General features: G+C 39.1%; 1 pseudogene; it reads left to right on the forward strand.

Moving 5' to 3' along the window:
- Positions 1-14,442: 14,442 nt before the first annotated feature.
- Positions 14,443-14,956, forward strand: LOC100562418 (large ribosomal subunit protein eL32-like; annotated as a pseudogene).
- Positions 14,957-20,883: the final 5,927 nt, after the last annotated feature.

Raw genomic sequence — 20,883 nt, forward strand, 5'->3', positions numbered from 1 at the left:
TGAACAGTCATATCTTAAATTACAGTTTGGGGTAAAGATTCAAAAACATTTAAACTACTGATGCCTCAATTAATGTAATTTTATTGGTATTTCGGCTTATACTGGAGTCAATGTTTTCTCAGTTTTTTGTGGTAAAATTAGGTGACTCAGCTTATATTTGGGTCGGCTTATACTTGAGTATATACGTGTCATACCCCAGCCACCTTTGGCTTCTGAACCTGATCCAGAAATGAACTTTGATCAGGATGAAGCTTATTCTGACCTTTTGCCCAGTTCTCCGAGCTCCTTTCAGCTACAGTTGCCGATTATTGATAGTTCAGATGCTTCCTTAATTGGGAAAGATACTTAGATGTTACTCCCGTGGCTGAACCAGATGTCCAGAGTTCCCCAGAGAACGTTCCCTTTAACCGAAAGGAGTTTTTGCATCGCCAGAGATCAGAGATACAAGGGCTTAGAAGGAGTAACCGCTTGGCATCTCGAGAGGATTGTGAATAAGAAGATTCCCTTGGGAACCTTTGGGGAGTTTGGTCTCCCTTCGTTGGGATCTGATCTCCATTCCATAAAAGTGCCTTGCACTACAGACAATTTGCGGTGTCAACGTAGCGTTTTCCTGAGAACACTTCACCGACTCCAGTTCCCTGATTTCACCAAGCCAAGCCTCCTGTTTCTGGTGACCAAGCTGAGCCGCGACTCCCGATTTAAACCTGAGTAAATTCACTTCCTTGCCTTGTTCCTGAATCAAGTTTGATCTTTGCTTCGTCTTGTTCCTGCCTTGATATCCATGATCTCCTAGTGACTGGGGACCTTGTTATTCAGCCTTGCTTCCTTGTTGTTCCCTGCTCAAACTTCCCAACAGTTTGAGCGTGTTTCAGTTTTGGATATTGGACATTTTCCTTCATCTTTTTGGACTTAATCATACCTCATCACAAAGGACTATTTCCCACTCATCCTTTCTGCTTATGCATTCTTGAATTTATATTTTCTTTAATAAAGATAGGTAAAGGTTTTCCCCTGATGTTAAGTCCAGTCATGTCTGACTCTGGGGGTTGGTGCTCATCTTCATTTCTAAGCCGAAGAGCCGGCGTTGTCCGTAGACTCCTCCAAGGTCATGTGGCTGGCATGACTGCATGGAGCATCGTTACCTTCCTGCAAGAGCAATACCTATTGATCTACTCACATTTTCATGTTTTCGAACTGCTAGGTTGGCAGAAGCTGGAGCTAACAGCGGCCGCTCCCGCCGCTCCCGGGGTTTGAACCTGGGACCTTTGGGTCTCCAGCTCAGTGCTTTAACACACTTCGCCACCGGGGCTAATAAAGATATTAAATGATTATTGGTCTCTGTCTAGTTTCCAGTGTTCACGCTGCCTTGGGGTGCAACAATACGGTATATCATTTGTGAGAGCTTTCAATGAAGCTTGTCCTGAATTTCCACCATATATCTTTAGTGGAAAAGAGAGATGATGGAGGCCAAAGCAAATTCACAGAATCATAGACTCATGAGTTGGACAAAACTACAAGGTCCATCCAGTCCAATCCCATTCTGCCATGCAGGAACACACAATCAATGCAGCTTTGACAGATGGCCATCTGATCTCTGCTTAAAAATCACCAGAAAAAGAGACGTCTTGGCATTACACCTATATTTGAGAAGTCACAATCCTTTCCAGATAATGCACTGAAGAAATGTTTCAGTGAACTTGGAATGTGCTGAAGTATTCCAACCCCCCTTCCGGATCATATCAGGCAGAGCTACTGGAGGTGAGGCACACGGTTAAAGCCAGGAAAGCTCTGGGGCCCTCCCATTTCAAGCGCAATCTTTAACTTGCTTGCCTTGGCTCCCTGCCAAGATCTCCCCCTCCCAAGTTTCAGGCCCCTCTCTCCTCATTATGCCCAATTTCCAAAATGTGCACTTGAAGCCACACAGTCATCTATATTGTCCAATTCCAGAGCTATCCACGGACGTGTTTAAAAAGCAAGGCAAAATTGGGAGTATAGGCTGCCAGAAAACTCAATGTTTGTGGAACTGGATGAATTCTTTCGAAAAAGCCAGGCACAGAAACAATTATGCAAAGGGAAAGAAAATCGGACGAGACAGTTCTTCTAAAGCAAGTGGTTCTGAGTAGACATCTTCAGCATTTGTGCAAATGAGGCACGCAAAGCGCCTAGTTATGTTATCAGTTGTCAAGATCCCTTAATGAGGTCTTCAGTTTTCCTTCGTCCTTCTCCTCTTGGTCTTCTTTTTTTGCTTTTCTCATTCTTCACTCCCTCCACACACCCACCAACCCAGCAAATTAAAGAAAGATGCTGCCGAGGAATGGCAACTATGCAAATTCGCGGATTTATAAAACAGAGACCCACTAAAGGAGAGAGAAAACACCTCCCCAACCCAATACATTTCCTTTCGCTTTTCTTCCCCACACTCTATTGTTTTGCAAGTGGGAGTGCTAAGATACAAGAGCAAGAGAGATAAATATGGCCCACAAAAGTTTTCCCACAGTCTTTAGCCCTTTCGGGATGTTAATCCTATTGAGAATATTTATGCCGGCAAAACAATAGCGGTGGGGGGAGACCCCAAACACAACACAACAGAGCCGGTGCTCCTGCTGGAACCCCCCCCCTTCACCCCAGCATCCCAAAAGCACTTTCTAGAGACCAGCTGCCTATTGCTATGGTAACTTCTCTAAGCAAGGGCAGCCTTGGGCACCACACTTAAAATACTTTAGACTCACCACATGCTTCGCCAAAGAAAGGCCAAGAGTTTCCATTTATCTCCCTGGCATCCTGATTAACCCAGACAAACTGCATCATTGGGCTTTCAATCAGCACAGACGGAAGCCTCCTAATATTGCACAAAAGAGAGACATCCTGGCTGCTATATCCTTCAGGATATATCTCTATATCAAAATAGCGAGACAGAGAGAAAGAAAAAGAAAATCAATGCAGGGGTCTTTTTTTGCTCCAGATTTTAATAAAGATGTTTTGACCGAGGATAGCTTTAGCAAATCGCTCATGTGGTTGTTGTGGTACGCAATAAATGCAAGTACTTCCTCTGTGGATTCAAGGAACCGCAGCTTGAAAATATTTTTTAAAAATCCAAAAAAAACCCCCTTGATTTTAAATACAGGGCATCATTTTATTAGTAAAGGTAAAGGTTTCCCCTGACGTTAAGTCCAGTCGTGACCGACTCTGGGGGTTGGTGCTCATCTCCATTTCTAAGCCGAAGAGCTGGCGTTGTCCGTAAATTCCTCCAAGGTCATGTGGCATGACTGGATGGAGCGCCGTTACCTTCCCGCCAGAGTGGTACCTATTGATCTACTCACATTTGCATGTTTTCGAACTGCTAGGTTGGCAGAAGCTGGGGCTAACAGCGGGCGCTCACTCTGTTGCCCGGGATTGAACCTGGGACCTTACGATCTGCAAGTTCAGCAGCTCAGCGCTTTAACACACTGAGCCACCAGGGGCTTAGTGTGTTATTACACACCATTTTATTACACTATTGTATATATACAAGTTGAGTATCCTTTATCCAAAATGTTTGAGATCATTGTACAGTAGAGTCTCACTTATCCAACATAAACGGGCCGGCAGAACGTTGGATAAGCAAATATGTTGGATAATGAGAGATTAACGAAAAGCCTATTAAACATCAAATTAGGTTATGATTTTACAAATTAAGCACCAAAACATCATGATATACAACAATATGAAGTAATGCTATGTAGTAATTACTTTATTTACGAATTTAGCACCAAAATATCACGATGTATTGAAAACATTGACTACAAAAAGGCGTTGGATAATCCAGAACATTTGATAAGTGAGTGTTGGATAAGTGAGACTCTACTATATATATATATCCTGCAAGTTATGAATATATTAAATAATGTTTGTGAATGAAACACAATGTTCATTGAACCATTGGAAAGTAAAGGTGCCTCAGCCACCCATGTGGACAATTTTGGATTTTGGAGTATTTTAGATTTCAGATAAGAGATAGCCTCAAATGAGACTTGAGTATCCATGGATTTTCTTATCAAACCCCAGTGGATACCAAAGGTCAAATGTAATAGGTAGAATACTAGCAACTGTAGAGTCTTTATTCATTGCACTCAATATGTTCCACATTTTCCTTTTGTGATCTAGTATATACAATTTAAGGAGCCCCGGTGGCGAAGTGTGTTAAAGCACTGAGCTGCTGAACTCACAGACCGAAAGGTCGCAAGTTCAAATCCCGGGAGCTGAGTGAGTGCCCGCTGTTAGCTCCAGCTTCTGCCAACCTAGCAGTTCGAAAACATGCCAATGTGAGTAGATCAATAGGTACTGCTCCTGGCGGGAAGGTAACGGCGCTCCATGCCGGCCACATGAACTTGGAGGTGTCTACGGACAACGCCGGCTCTCTGGCTTAGAATGGAGATGAGCACCAACCCCCAGAGTCTGTCACGACTGGACTTAACGTCAGGGAAAAAACCTTTACTGTATATACAATTTAATTCATTTGGAATTTCTTTCCAATAATGTTTCCAGTTTGGGTGCTTATTTTTAGACCTTTGGTCACATTAACTTTTAATAAGTGGAAGGGTAGAAGGTTGTGACTACTATTTATTTCATTAGGTGTTCAGTGGAAATAATGAAGGAAGCAAGGCACAGAACTTGGAAAAGTTACTTCTCTCACATGCTCCCCTCCCCTCGATAAAATATTTTCCTCCAACAGTATGTCCCTTGTACTACTATATACAGACAAGTTCCTTTTTTAAATTATAGCTCCCCAAATTTGATATACTGTTGGAGGGTAAGTGATTGAAGAGAAAGATTCAGAGGGAAGGAGAGACCAAAGCTATAACTTTTTAACTTCAAAAACCGAGAGACACACCCATTATAACTTATTCCCTTGCTTCCAACCCCTCTTCCGGAGCGATAGAATTTCTCTTTCGAGCCACAGATAAATATTGGTACAAAGACATTGGTGGGTCCCATGTTTTCTTAGGAGGCTTAGGAATTTATTGGCGAGGCCTCTTTTGGACTGTGCGCTGAATAAGGCTTGATTATTCTGGCATGAGAGACATACTGCAAACATTTCATATCATGCTCACACTTACTTTTTGGCTTGGCAGAAAGGGGAGCACTTTGCTGCCCTGAGGCCTCTTCTCTTATTTCTATCCAGACCAGTGTAACTGCCAAGCTCCCTACTACTCCGAATATAAAAGAATGCTGAAATTGTGTGTGTAGAGTATGCGTTTCATATATATGGGATAGGAGACAAAACTGAATTAGATGCAATGTGCAAAGTTTTAAAAATGCAAATAGCATCAGCTGGAGGGAGATCTGGTAATGAAAAAGGAATGGCCAAGTATGAAATATCAGTACAAATGCGGTATGACAGGGGAATGACCAAGTTTTATAAACTGGTGCAAAACCAGTCAGTCATGCAAACCCAGTAGGTGGCCTTGAGCAAGCTACACCCTGTCAACATTTGATTAAAGCAAAAATAAACACCCTTTAAACAAGTTATAGAACTCATGCAGTTCATAAACATGGCAAAGATATTCACTCCAAATTCAGATGGAATACCCAAGTAATTCCACTAAAGGACAATAGGGATTGAAGGTGTTGTGTGGTTTCTGGGCTGTATATTTTTCTCAATTCCATGGTGAAATTGGTTCTTTTTCAATAATATTTATTAAAACATTTGCTATACATCATTTGTTATACAGCAGACCCATAATATTCAATATTCAATACAATTCTACAACACATTTTTGCATCCACTGTTATTTTCACACCTACTTGATATTCCACTGCAGTCATATAAGCATAGATAATGGATACGTACCAGGTTGAACACGATCAATTACTTCTTTTCATTGGCATGACCGCACTCATTGGCCTTTTCGTGGTCCCACAATCAAGCTTCCACACACCCTCATAATCCATGCTTCCTGCATTAATGCAGATTCTAGGTTTTTAGTCTTATTTTTAGTTTTAAGGAAATTGAGCAATTTCAGCAATAAAAACAACAAAAAGATATAAAAAGGCTTGGATAAGTGAGACTCTACTGTATATAATTTTGTTTGGCTATGTGTAGTTTAATTTATTGATGTTAGGTTTAATTTACTGGTGTCAGGTTCTAATTTGATGTTAGGTTTTAATGTTATTTTCATATACAGGGTTTCTCTGGGATTTTATGTCAGTATTTGTTTGTTTTACGGAGGCATTGAATGTTTGCCATTGTATGTTGGAATCCGCACTGACTCCCCTTGGGAGATAAGGCAGAATACAAATAAAGTATTATTATTATTATTATTGACACAATGACATTGTATGACACAGCAAACAAGATAGATATGCTGGATTTTGTATCACAAAATCACAAGTCGAACACTCACCAAGTGTTTAGGACTGTGGAATGTATTTTCAGATGATGCACGCAGATCCCAGTAGGGTGGCCTTTTGCAGTTGGCAGATCGTAATTTTGTCAATGCCTATTGTTTCCAAATGCCGGCTGAGATCTTTTGGCACGGCACCCAGTGTGCCCATCACCACCGGGACCACCTGTACTGGTTTCTGCCAGAGTCTTTGAAGTTCAATCTTGAGGTCCTGATAGCGGCTGAGTTTTTCCTGTTGTTTTTCGTCAATGCGACTGTCACCTGGGATGGCAACATCAATGATCCAAACCTTTTTCTTTTCCACAACTGTGATGTCTGGTGTGTTGTGTTCCAGAACTTTGTCAGTCTGGATTCGGAAGTCCCACAGCATCTTTGTGTGCTCGTTTTCCAATATTTTTGCAGGTTTGTGATCCCACCAGTTCTTTGCTGATGGGAGGTGGTACATGAGGCATAAGTTCCAGTGAATCATTTGGGCCACATAGTTGTGCCTCTGTTTGTAGTCTTTCTATGCAATTTTCTTACAGCAGCTGAGGATATGATCAATGGTTTATTATTATTGTTATTATTATTATTATTATTATTATTATTATTATTATTATTATTATTATTATTATTATTATTTAGGCTGATTTATCTGACTGGTCTGGAAGAAATCTGAGCCCCAACATGCCATCACACTATGATAGGTGATAGGATTATAGCAGAATTGGGAATTATTTATTGTCAATTGCTAGGAAAGGGAGAATTACAATTGGAGGCAAGCTGGGAACCAGGTGTGCATATGGCACCATGTGATAGGTCCAGCTGCAATGATACATCATGTGATACCTACATCATGTGATAAAGTCCATAAAATGGTTTAACTAGCAATTGAAAAGACATGTCACTTTGACTGATATGTCATGGTATTGTTTAATTTTAATATATTTAATATATCTTCTGCAAATTTACATATATCCACACTGTCTGACAAACCTAGTGATAACTGTTTATTGAACTATTCACTTTTTCTCCAAGTCTCTGAAAAAAATCTCTCTCCTTCATGCAAGGAGGAACATCTTGATAACAGCCAAATGCTCACTACATGTGCGCTCTGTTTATATAAAGTAAACACAACAATTGAATCATTTGGTTTTAATTTACTGGCTGGCCTAGAGAGCATCCCCAAGAAGTGAGATGGAAAGCAGCCCATAAATTATCAACAAACTCTGCATGGTTTTAGCTGCATCTCTCCATAGAAAGAGCTGCGCAGTTGTAGTCTCTACACACATCACACATAAAGAGATAACATAAACTTTTCAGCTTTGCACACTACCTCAGAGACTCAAAACTAGGTATACTGGATTTGACCAATATGCGTGCAGAGTCTGTGCTTAAAAATTGAATGATTTTGGAATAGAAATGGCATAAGTTTGCTGATTGGGTGATTCTTGGTGTATAGTCCAATGTTCTTGGTGTATTATCCATGTTCTGCTCAATGCTCTAATCCAGGGGTCCCCAAACTAAGGCCCGGGGGCCGGATGCGGCCCTCCAAGGTCATTTACCTGGCCCCCGCCCTCAGTTTTATAATATAATATTTTTAAATCAGTTTTAATAATATAATATATTGTATATACATATAATATGAATAATACTCTTATGTTATACAATATAATACTAATAGTAATACCATATAATAATATTAATTGTTATACATTACATATTATATAATAGTATAGTGGTATAGTTCAATATAGTAATATATAATGCTAATATTGTGTTATGCTAATAATATAATATATTGTGTGTACATACAGTTGCTCTGAGTCCCCTTCGGGGTGAGAAGGGTGGGATATAAATGTAGTAAATAAATGCAGTAAATAATTAATTAATTTTAGACTTAGGCTCGGCCAAAGTCTGACATGACTTGAAGGCACAAAACAACAACAACAACAATCCTAATTAACTTGACTATCTCATTGGCCAGTAGCAGGCCCACACTTTCCATTGAAATCCTAATAGGTTTATGTTGGTTAAAATTGTTTTCATTTTTAAATATTGTATTGTTCTTTCGTTGTTGTTGTTGTTGAACTACAAATAAGACATGTGTAGTATGCATAGGAATTTGTTTGCATTTTTTTTTTCAAATGATAATTCGGCCCCTCAACAGTCTGAAGGATTGTGGACCGGCCCTCTGCTTAAAAAGTTTGGGGACCCCTGCTCTAATCCATTTAATTGGCTATCAAATAGTATAGATCTGACAGAAGGGAGAGGACTGTTTGTGATAGCTGATGATGACATTAATAATAGCTAAAATAGGAACAAGTGATGCTATGTAGTATATAGGAAAAGGCAACCCCCTTTTCCGCGGCCTGGCCATTTGGATAATAGCCCCCCCCCCCCCATTATCCGTCAAATTTAGTTATCCAAGATTGGCCCACCCATTTAACTCAGTTAAGTGGTGCTCAACCACTCAATGCTCTGAAATCCTGATATTTGTAGCTTGGTGAAGCACCAGCACTCTTCAGCAGAGATAGCTAACAACCATGTAAAACAACAAGTCAGATGATTCCATGGCAACAAGTATTGCAGTTAAAGTAGTGTCAAACTCTCTTGATTCTGCAGTGTAGATGTACCCTAAGACAGTATAAGACCAAGTGAGGGCAAGCAAGGATAGCTGAGCTAGGCATGCTCTCCTTCCTATTTATTTAGATATATTGGTTGTCAATGACTCCAATAGACAAAGAAGAATTTACTCAGGAATGATATGAGGACAAGTATATGTTCTAGCAGGAGCCCTGGTGGCAAAGTGTGTTAAAGCACTGAGCTGCTGAACTTGCAGACTGAATGATCCCAGGTTCAAATCCCGGGAGCGGAGTGAGCGCCTGCTGTTAGCTCCAGCTTCTGCCAACCTAGCAGTTCGAAAACATGCCAATGTGAATAGATCAAAAGGTACCGCTCCGGCGGGAAGGTAACGGCGTTCCATACAGTCATGCTGGCCACATGACCTTGGAGGTGTCTATGGACAATGCCACCTCTTCGACTTAGAAATTGAGATGAGCACCAACCCCCAGAGCCCCAGACTGGACTTAACGTCAGGGGAAAACCTTTACCTTTAACCTATATGTGCTAGCACAGTGTTTCTGAAATCCTCCTCTTTCAGGAATTTTGAACTTCAGCTTCTAAAATCTCCAATCACTGGCCAAGGCAGCTAAGGCATCTGGGAATTGAAGTCCAAAATGCATGGACTATTTGAATATTCTACTACTCTGTTCAACTAGACCACTGCTTTCTAAACAGTGGTTCCCAATCCCAAATATGGTCTCCTTAGATCAATGTGGGGGAACATGAAAAAATTGTCAACAATAAAATGTATCTGAATGCCACAGAGAGTGGCTGTTTTAGACATTTACATGGACCTTTTAGCAACAATGTTCAGTGTTTACAGTGAACTCTGCAGACCACACTTCAGCTATACTTCATAAAAAGGAAACTCAATCTGTTTTGCAAGCCTTGCAAATGCTGATTTATCATCACTAAATGTTTAATTTTTATGCCTGTTTTATATACTGATAAATCTGGAGTCATGTAAAGATTTCTCAGGCAGAAAGGAGTCAAGGTGGAAAAAGTTTAAGAAGCCCTGATCTAGACTACTGCAATGCATGGTTTGTGGTGCTGCCTTTTCAGGACAATACCAAAGCTGCAGCTACCCTGTTTCCCCTAAAATAAGACATCCCCAGAAAATAAGACCTAGTAGAGGTTTTGCTGAATTGCTAAATTTAAGGCCTCCCCCGAAAGTAAGACCTAGCAAAGTTTTTGTTTGGAAGCATACCCGCCAAACAGAACACCAGAGCATGCAGGATCGGTAAATATACGTACCATAGAGTGTTGTACATGGAAATAATGGTAGCAACAAGAAATTCTTGATAGGATTCACAGTTTATCTGGTTATGCTGGTTTGTGATGACAACTACATTACAGTATATAATAAATGTTCATTTTTTTTGTTCAACAATAAATGTGAATTCTTCTTCATGGAAAAATAAGACATCCCCTGAAAATAAGACCTAGAGCATCTTTGGGAGCAAAAATTAATATAAGACACTGTCTTATTTTTGGGGAAACACGGTAGGTGCTCTCAAGACTATCATATAAAACTTGTGTAACACTGATTTTAAATGACATAGATTATCTGACAGTGTGTTTCAGGTCTAATTTCAAGGTATCTGTGGTGACATGTAAAGCCCTGGGATCTAAATATCTGAGGGAACGCCTCTCATGGAGACGCCTGTCCAATCTTTAAGATCTGCCAAGGGGCTTCTCCTCTGCATTCCACCTTTTGGGAAAAGAAAGCCTAATTATGAGAGATAACAAATTAATCAGTCCTGAAGCAAGCATAAACTTTTTAAAAAGAACTAGTCAGACAACATATTCCATTTCCCATAAGTGCATATATAATTCAAAAGAGTTCATGAAACACTTTTCTTTACTGTCGAAGGATTTGGAAAACACCACGGGCTAGCAACGTGCTTCCCACAACTCTTGGCGAACTCTTATTCATTCATCCCCCTTAGGGACCAAGTGAATCAATTACTGAACAATAAGTTGACGTGTTAGAAAATCCCGCTAATTTAATGGGTCTTTTTTAGTTGGGAGGAACAATAGGATTCATATCTCTGTTTCCCTCCTCTGCCCCTCTAACGTATTGTCCTGCCTTATGATGAAATTTAGACTCTTAGTTTCTCAATACACCGTTTTTATGAGAAACATCTCTTTACTTCACCAAAAGTGTAGGAAAGGACATATCTATGTTTTGCTTTCCATAAGAAATACACATTTAGAGTAGAGCTGAAATGTTTGAATCATAGAATCATAGAATCATAGATTCTATGATTCTATGATTCTTCCCTAAATCCTAAATCCCAAATCCCAAAATTCTATGAGATGGAACTATGGCAGTTAAGGTGGAATCATAGTGCTATGATTGTATCATGTGAAAAGGCAGTCTTAATTATCAAATGGGAAATATGTTGTCTCTCTCCTTCTTCTTGAGTAACAAACACTCTGTGAGAAACTGTGGTTGATGCTTAATGTATAATGCACAATGACATCATCAGGTGGTATCCTATATATCAGATTTTGGCTTTGAAACATCAGGGCTTGCAATGATCCTGAACTAGCAACTCTATTTTCAAAATTTACAGATATTTGGTGTGTGTGCATTGGAGCATGGTTAAGTGACACTCTGGATTTAGAGACCATGGCTAAGGGAGTCGTACAATATATCGCAGTTGCTGTTGGATAGATGTCAGGTTTATGCTGCATAGTTTTAATAAGGTAAAGGTTTCCCCTGACGTTAAGTCCAGTCATGACCGCCTCTGGGGGTTGGTGCTCATCTCAATTTCTAAGACGAAGAGCTAGCATTGTCCATAGACACCTCCAAGGTCATGTTGCCAGCATGACTGCATGGAGCGCTGTTACCTTCTCGCCGGAGTGGTACCTATTGATCTACTCATATTGGCATGTTTTCGAACTGCTAGGTTGGCAGGAGCTGGGGCTAACAGCAGGCACTCATTCCGCTCCCAGGATTTGAACCTGGGACCTTTTGGTCCGCAAGTTTTAATAACTGTGGTGAAAACCTAGGCAAAACAAAAAAAAAGTTAAAATCTGTTCTAGCCAAGTCAAAACTCTAATACTAAGATCTGAGAGTAATGTCTCAAATGCACGTTGCTTTTTAAAATGTGAAATCCCATCAAAACTTGCTCCTCCTCTCCAAAAGCATCTTGGCATGCTACATAATGTTAACTGGGGAGCTTGTTTTTCAGGTGTAACAGCACAAAGGATGAGGATATGCTGCATTATGTAACTGAAGGAACAGCACTTAGGTAATGAATGTGTAACATCCCTTGTCCCAAAACATTGGCGGAAATGGCCAAATGCACATATTAGTTTGCTTTATAACATTTCGACCTCTCCACCCTTCCAGATTCTTGGAGAACATGCCATTTATCGCTCGCCTCCATGTGAAATTACAGCTTAGCTACTATTTGTCATCTTCCTGTGATTGTGAAAGCAAACAAACAAGTATACTGACTTCACTGCTCTGGCACAAGATCCAGTTTTGATGTGTTCTTCTCAGTAGGCATGTATAATAAGTAGCTCTTAATTACATTTTGTTTGCAAAAGGTACAAGCCAGGAAATAATCCAGCGCCAACAATCTGGCAATGGAAAAAGTCCCTCTGGGGTATTCGTTCTAGGATTGGGAAGGAGCAATTTTGTTTCACGGTATTGCTTCAAATTAAAACAAAGCAGAAATGTAGCCATTTTTTATATGGCTTCCCTTCAATACAGAAATTCTCTGTGCTTCCCTAGCATCACTTTAAATTCCTTTTTGAACCCTAAACTCATACAATTGACTTGCATGAAAGTTTTTAATGATTTGTTTGTTATTAACAGTTAGTTACAGTAAGATACAAACCATTTTTTAAAAAAGAATAGCTGTAGCCAGTGAAGGTTTAAATAAAATACAAACTTTTCAATAGTTCTATACACCTTTGGGAAGTTTAGATTAGGCAAGCTTCCACACTTCAATGTTTCTGGAGGGAGTTGAAAACATGGCTTTTCAAGCAGGCCTTTGACAATAGCTAAGACACCAGCTAAACCAGATGACCAAACAAATTAATATTGACTCTGGCACTTTAACATTCTTTTAACTTGCTTTGTGGCTGGGAGGTTCATGGTGGTTGTTGTCCTGTTTTGTCTTTCAAGAACAGCCTTAAGACACTGTGGTAAGTAAATGAAAGCTGCTTTACTTCAGCAAAACATAAAGTATAGTACACTCAGTGAAATAATGAAAAAGAAAGCCAGGAAGTCTTACTTCAGACAAAGAAACAGGCATAAATCCAGGTGCAGACTTGGAGCAGGCACACAGAGAGTGAAGGCATTAGAGTCAGTTTGTTACCAGCAAGAGCTGGCTGCACCTGCTTCGGCTTTTATAGCTCCGGGTCCCTACACTGCAAGGGCAGTTCCTAATTACTCAGTTGCATTTCTGGCAGCTATTCTAGCTGAACTACATCTTTGCTCTGTTTCCTTTCGCCTCTCCTGGAATGAGGGTACTAGCAAAGTCTCCTCCTCAGACTCCAACAGTTGTACTGCCCATTTTAACTAGTAGCTATTGCTGCATTTTATTGAGTATTTTATTTAAATTGAGTTGGGCTTTCTCCTATTTTTGTAAGTGTTGTCTTATATTAATTGATATGGTTACTGTCACAAATGATGATGTATTTTATGTGTTCTTCTGGCACTACTATGTGCTATTCTGTAAGCTGCCCGAGTCCCTTTTGGGAGATGGTGGCGGGATATAAAGTTATGATGATGATGATGATTACTACAGATATATATGTTCAGCCTTAGGTTTGAGGATTGAGTCGGTCTTCTATGATCTAGCACAAGGGTTCTCAAATGGTGCTCCGCAGAACCCTTGGGACTCCGTGAGTGATTGTGAGGGGCTCCGCAGCACCATGTTGCTTCCCACCTCCTCCTCTTCCTCCTCCTGAGAAATGAAAGGAAATTAAGTTTGGAACAGCAGCATCCTCCCAGGGCACAGACCCTTTCAGCCCACCTTCTTTGCTTCCAAAACCCCATTTCACTATTTCCCTCACATTGCTCAGGGGGTGATTTGATTCTGCTTTTCCTGCATTGCAGAAGGTAGTTGGACTAGATAGCTCCTGGGCTGCTGCTATTATTATTATTATTATTATTATTATTATTATTATTATTATTTATTTGAAACACAACAAGATGAGTCCACAGCAGACACTCTGCTGGCTGTTGTATTGGATCACACGGCGGACACTTCCCAAGTGTCTAGGACTGTGTGATGTATCGGCGAATAATGTGTGCAGATCCCAGTAAGGTGACCTTCTGCAGCTGGCAATTTTGTCAGCGCCGATTGTGTTCAAGTGCAGGCCAAGGTCTTTAGGCACTGCACCCAGTGTGCCGATCACCACTGGGACCACATTGACTGGCTTGTGCCACAATCTTTGCAATTTCATCTTTAAATCCTCATATCGGTTTCTGTCAGCACTTTCGGCCAGCGGAGAGGGTGCCGCCATTTCTCAGCTGACACCATGCCTGCCCTCAGACCTCTCATAAAGCCTAAGATCGTCAAGAAGAGGACCAAGAAGTTCATTTGTCACCAGTCTGATCGCTATGTCAAAATCAAGCATAACTGACGCAAGCCAAGAGGTATTGACAACAGAGTTCGCAGAAGATTCAAGGGCCAAATCTTGATGCCCAACATTGGGTATGGTAGCAATAAGAAGACAAAATATATGCTGCCATCAGGATTCAAGAAGTTTCTGGTACATAATGTCAAAGAACTCGAGGCGCTAATGATGAGCAACAAGTCTTATTGTGCAGAGATTGCACACAATGTCTCATCCAAGAATTGGAAAGTAAGTGTGGAGAGAGCAGCTCAGCTTGCTATCAAAGTCACCAATCCAAATGCCAGACTGCGTAGCGAAGAAAATGAATAAATAGTTGTTTTTATACAACTGTATTTAATAAAGGTATCAAAAACTAAAAAAAAAAATCCTCATATCGTGCCAGCTTTTCTAGTTGTTTCTCTTTAATCCTGCTGTCACCTGGGATTGCAACATCGACAATCCATACTTTATTTTTTAACATGATCGTGAGGTCAGGAGTATTGTGCTCCAACACTCTGTCTGTCTGAATTCGGAAGTCCCAGAGTAGCTTGACATGTTCCTTCTCTGTAACTTTTTCCGGCTTGTGATCCCACCAGTTGTGTCTGAAAATCAAAAGCATTTGTGGGGTTCTTATGTCTGAAAGGAGCCCCGGTGACAAAGTGTGTTAAAGCACTGAGCTGCTGAACTTGCAGACAGAAAGGTCCCAGGTTCAAATCCTGGGAGCGGAGTGAGCGCCTGCTGTTAGCTCCAGCTTCTGCCAACCTAGCAGTTCGAAAACATGCAAATGTGAGTAGATCAATAGGTACCGCTCCGGCGGGAAGGTAACGGCACTCCATGCAATCATGCCGTCCACATGACCTTGGAGGTGTCTACTGACAACGCCGGCTCTTCGGTTTAGAAATGAAGATGAGCACCAACCCCCAGAGTCAGGCATGACTGGATTTAACGTCAGGGGAAACCTTTACCTTTTTTTACCTATGTCTGGAAACTGAGTTTGATTGCCTGTCCTGGATGGAGTTGAACTTCTCCCAAAACCCACTTCAGCATTTTCCCTATCCACGTTCTTTGAACCATGCATAGTTTCACATCTGTCTTATATTTTGCTTTATCCACTTTTTTCTTGAAGAAAAAAAACCCTCAAACATCTACCTATGGGGCTTTCTCGCACTCTCACCATCATCACAGGGACATTTAGTGAAGACACAGGAAAGACCCTTCCTAGGTGGCATAATTCCCCTCCAGAGAAAGTCTGGTTGGGCCATTCTCTGCTCTTTTTACCCCAACAGCTAAATGCCTTTTTATTTAGGCAGATTGTTGGCTCTTAACTCATTTTGGCAGGAGGGGGTTATAGGGGAATGTGCTCTATTTTTTATCTTTATTATGTTTTAAACATTCTTTAAACTGTTTTATGTTGTACTTCTGACCAAATTGTTTATTTCACTGCTTTTTAAATGTTCTATTATAGTTGTATATTATGCATGTAGGTTTTTTTTCCATAGTATTCCCCACCAGGGAATTGGATAACAGCTGTATAATTGGGTCAAACTGTGTCATCAAGCTGCCTTCACTCAACCCCAAGATCTTTTTCCTGGTGAGTCACTGCCTGTTTTAATAGTATATATGCTAAGGTACGATTCACAGCTGCAGCGTGAATCACTTAACACTCAACCACATATTCCACTTTGGCAACTTTCTCTGGGACACACATTTTGAGCTCTTTGCTTTAATATCCCCGCATATTTTTTAAAAAATGTAATACCACTAAATGGTTTCGTTATCAAACATGACTAGCTTATAGCTCATTTCTGGCCCCAGTTCATTTGCGAACAGGTTACAAAGCACTGGTCCCAATAAAGAACCTTCATGATCCACGCTGCTTCCAATCTTCCATTGCAGTACTTTCACTTTCTTCTTTCCCATCTTGAATCAATTAAAAAAAACCATAAAAAGACTTCTCCTCTTATCTCTTTTAGCTTTCATTTTATATGTTGATTCCAATACCAACCAACTCTTTTCATGATTACAGATGAAAACAATTTAAGAGAAGCTGGGAACACTTAGAAGCCGAAATAATATTTATTAGGGAGGAACAGAGTGAAATTTGCAAGCTTTAACATGCCCCCTGGTGGTGCAAACATAGCTTAAAATCATAAAATCGTGGAGTTGGAAGAGATCACAAAGACCATCAGCTCAAGCATTTGTTGATTTCCCATTAATTCATCATCAGGTTAGAGTCTCACGTATCCATCATAAACGGGCCGGCAGAATGTTGGATAACCGAATATGTTGGATAATAAGAAGAGATTAAGAAAAAGCCTATTAAACATCAAAATAGGTTAAGATTTTACAAACTAAGCACCAAAACATCCTGTTAAACAACAAATTTGACAGAAAAAATAGTTCATTACACATTAATGCTATGTAGTAATTACTGTATTTACGAATTTAGCACCAAAATATCACAATGCATTGAAAACATTGACTACAAAAATGCGTTGGATAATCCAGAATGTTGGATAAGTGAGACTCTACTGTATAACTGATCCATAAATCATAGTTGAACATCAGTGCTTTGGTTGCATTCATAAAGCTTTGAGATTAAAGTAAGAAAACAATAAGGCAGAGGCATATTTGACTTCAGTTATTGGGTCACATCGTATTCCTCTCATCTAATTTTAATATACAGTAGAGTCTCACTTATCCAAGACTCGCTTATCCAAGGTTCTGGATTATCCAAAGCATTTTTGTAGTCAATGTTTTCAATATATCATCATATTTTGGTGCTAAATTCGTAAATACAATAATTACAACATAACATTACTGCGTATTGAACTACTTTTTCTGTCAAATTTGTTGTATAACATGATGTTTTGGTGCTTAAATTGTAAAATCATAACCTAATTTGATGTTTAATAGGCTTTTCCTTAATCCCTCCTTATTATCCAAGATATTCGCTTATCCAAAGTTTTGCCGGCCCATTTAGCTTGGATAAGTGAAACTCTACTGTATGTCTTTTTAAAATATTCTGTACTTTTTGATAATAATTTTTAATGCTTTCCCAAATTCTCATTCTGATTCTACTCTTTCATTTCTGTTTGTCCCATTTAATTTTTGCATCCAGTATCTAACCCTTCCTACTGTGTCTTGCTGAACTATCACAATGAGCTTAAGAACAGGGTTGTCAGGAGTGACTTGAGAACTGCAAGTCGCTTCTGGTGTGAGAGAATTGACGGTCTGCAAGGATGTTGCCCAAGGGATGCCCGGATGTTTGATGTTTTACCATCCTGTGGGAGACTTCTCTCATGTCCCCGCATGGAAAGCTGGAGCTGACAGACTGGAGCTCACCCCGCTCCCTAGATTCAAACCGCCTATCTTTCAGTTAGCAGTCCTGCTGGCACAAGGGTTTAACCCACTGTGTCACCGGGGGCTCCTTAAGAACAGTGAAACATATTTATTTATTTACTTACTACATTCACCCTGGAGGGGACTCAGAGTGGCTTACAAATCAAATGTACATACAATATATTACAGTAGTGTCTCACTTATCCAACATAAACGGGTTGGCAGAATGTTGGATAAGCGAATATGTTGGATAATAAGGAGGCATTAAGGAAAAGCCTATTAAACATCAAATTAGGTCATGATTTTACAAATTTAGCACCAAGACATCATGTTATACAACACATTTGAAAGAAAAAGTAATTTAATACGCAGTAATGCTATGTAGTAATTACTGTATTTACGAATTTAGCACCAAAATATCATGATATATTGAAAACATTGACTACAAAAATGCGTTGGATAATCCAGAACCTTGGATAAGCGAGTCTTGGATAAGTGAGACTCTACTGTATTAGCATAGCACAATATAAGCATTAAATTACTATATTATATTATATCACTATATGGTAATATTATTAGTAATATTACAATTATTATATAATATATAATTAATATTATTATATTATATTATTATTAGTATAATATTGTATTACATTATAATATTATATATTTATAAATTAAATGTTTTAAAATTATTGGTCAGAACCTGCATAGTAATTTATGGGCTCTTTATAACCAAATTGTGATGTTAAGGATGACAATAATTATTTAAGACATTTTATTTTAGGGATGAGTCTTTCTACTTGAGAAAGGCTCCAGGGCTACTATGAGAGAATATATATAAAAACAAGTATATGAAGAACAAGATGACCATTTCAAAATGCTGATTCATCAAAGCTGAGAGAATTGCTTTTCTGAAAATAGTTACTGCAGAAGAGAAACGCATAATTCAATGAGATAATACTTATTAGATTCTTCATATAATCAGAGGAAATGAGACCAAAATGAGAAATATTTAAAAAAATTACACACAGGATGTAGTCATAAATCCTTCAAGTAACGGAAGCAACCATATATTATAACTAGATGCTGTCTTTTTCTGCTTCCATTTTAAATAAATCGAGAATTAGCAATAGATGTGATGTCAAAATAAGATAAATCAATTTTAAAATGTAAAATACCATGTAGGTATGGGGGAAAAGCACCCTCAGGAAAACCTGTAATACACAACAGAAGGAAGAGCCACACAACCCTATCTGTTTATTATCTGATCATTGTGATAATCTTTTATTAAAGAACACAGTTTAGATACCATTAACTGGATAAAAATCTGCCTTCCACTTCATCAAAATAGATTTATGGATTATTCAGGGCCTGCTGTTGTTGTTTGCCTTCAATATGTTTCCAATTTTATGGAAACCCTAAGGCGAATCTATCAGTTTTCCGGGGCTGAGAGTGTATAACTTGCCCAAGATCAGACTGGTAGGAACTCTACGGAAGGCAACTTTTGTGAAGGATAAAAAAAAATGAAAATAGTAGACATTGCCCAGCATTTCCCTCTGAGATATGAAATATGAAATCCATACAATTCTGATAGTTTTAACTTGAAAACATAGACCTTAAAGCAGCTGTCCCCTCCCTCCCCAAAATTTCACAAACATAAGTGCTCATTCAATAATATATATATTTCAGTTGCAACATTTTAGATCAGGTATCTTTTATTGAACCTATGCAGTATGGAAGAGTACTTCTTGTTAGCAAAAGAAAATCCCTAAAAAGGAGACTAGGACTGCATCTGCACTGTAGAATTAATACAGTTTGATATCTCTTTTGAATGCTATGGATTTCTAGGAGTTTAGTGAGAAAGCTAAAGGCTTTGTAAAACTACAGCTCCATAGCATTGAGCCATGGCAGTTTGAAAAGTGGTGTCAAACTGCATTAGTTCTACAGTATAGAGCAGGTATGGGCAAATTCTGGCCCTCCGGGTGTTTTGGACTTCAAATCCCACAATACCTAAGAGCCGGTAGTTTGCCCATGCCTGGTATATAGCCAACCTAAGAGATGCAATCCACTAGGATCTCTTTAGCACTTGGGTTTGAGAGGTAATTCCTCTGTTTTATATTCAGCATACAAAATCAACATGGAGCAATTTTCACTGACAAGTTGAGATGATGTTTCTTTGTCCTAAAAACTCAGAGAAAGACATACCCAGTTTTCTATAAATATATAAACAGTGTGTATATTGCAGTTGGTTACGAAGATCCACATGGAATACTCTTTTTGTTCTCATGCTCCTCTTCAGGCAGGAATTAACATTAGATGATGACAAAAAAGATCTAAAGTATAGTTATTTCTTTTACCATACTTAAAAAAAGTTAGCCCAGTGAATGACACTCAGATTTAATATTCAATTCAGGGATTGAAACTTTGGGTTTGAAAGAGAATTCATTAGTGTTGGTCATTAGATGTCAGGAGCTTAATTCAGCACTTAAACTAATGATTTTCGGAAAAGATGAGATATACCAGGAATGGCCATCGAAGTTGTCACCAATGATTATCAGCTTCTTTTAAAAAAATGTTATTATTTTAAAGTAGCAATCTCTCAACCTGGATTTTTCCCCAGATGAACTACAAAAGCCATAATATATTATTGTTGCTTAGAGATTGTGAGAGTTCAATACATCTGAAATTGATCACATTGATTAGGCTGTACTAAAGCATCTTACAACTAGTTCAAGGAAATGTTTATTTGAAATTAAATCATCTGTATCTGTCTTCTCATTTTTCTCCTCATACACTGTAATCATTCAAACACTTTACTAAAGGTTAATAAGATGATATTCTAATGTCATGGTGTAGGATTAACTTCAGTGTCAACCAAGAAATCTATGGAGATATATTCAAAGGCATTACCATTATATATGGAATATGTAAAGGGATCTTGTAGCACAGGCCTGCACAACTTGTCAAT

Source organism: Anolis carolinensis, chromosome 3 (genome assembly GCF_035594765.1).
Source record: "Anolis carolinensis isolate JA03-04 chromosome 3, rAnoCar3.1.pri, whole genome shotgun sequence".
Classification (NCBI taxonomy): domain Eukaryota; kingdom Metazoa; phylum Chordata; class Lepidosauria; order Squamata; family Dactyloidae; genus Anolis; species Anolis carolinensis.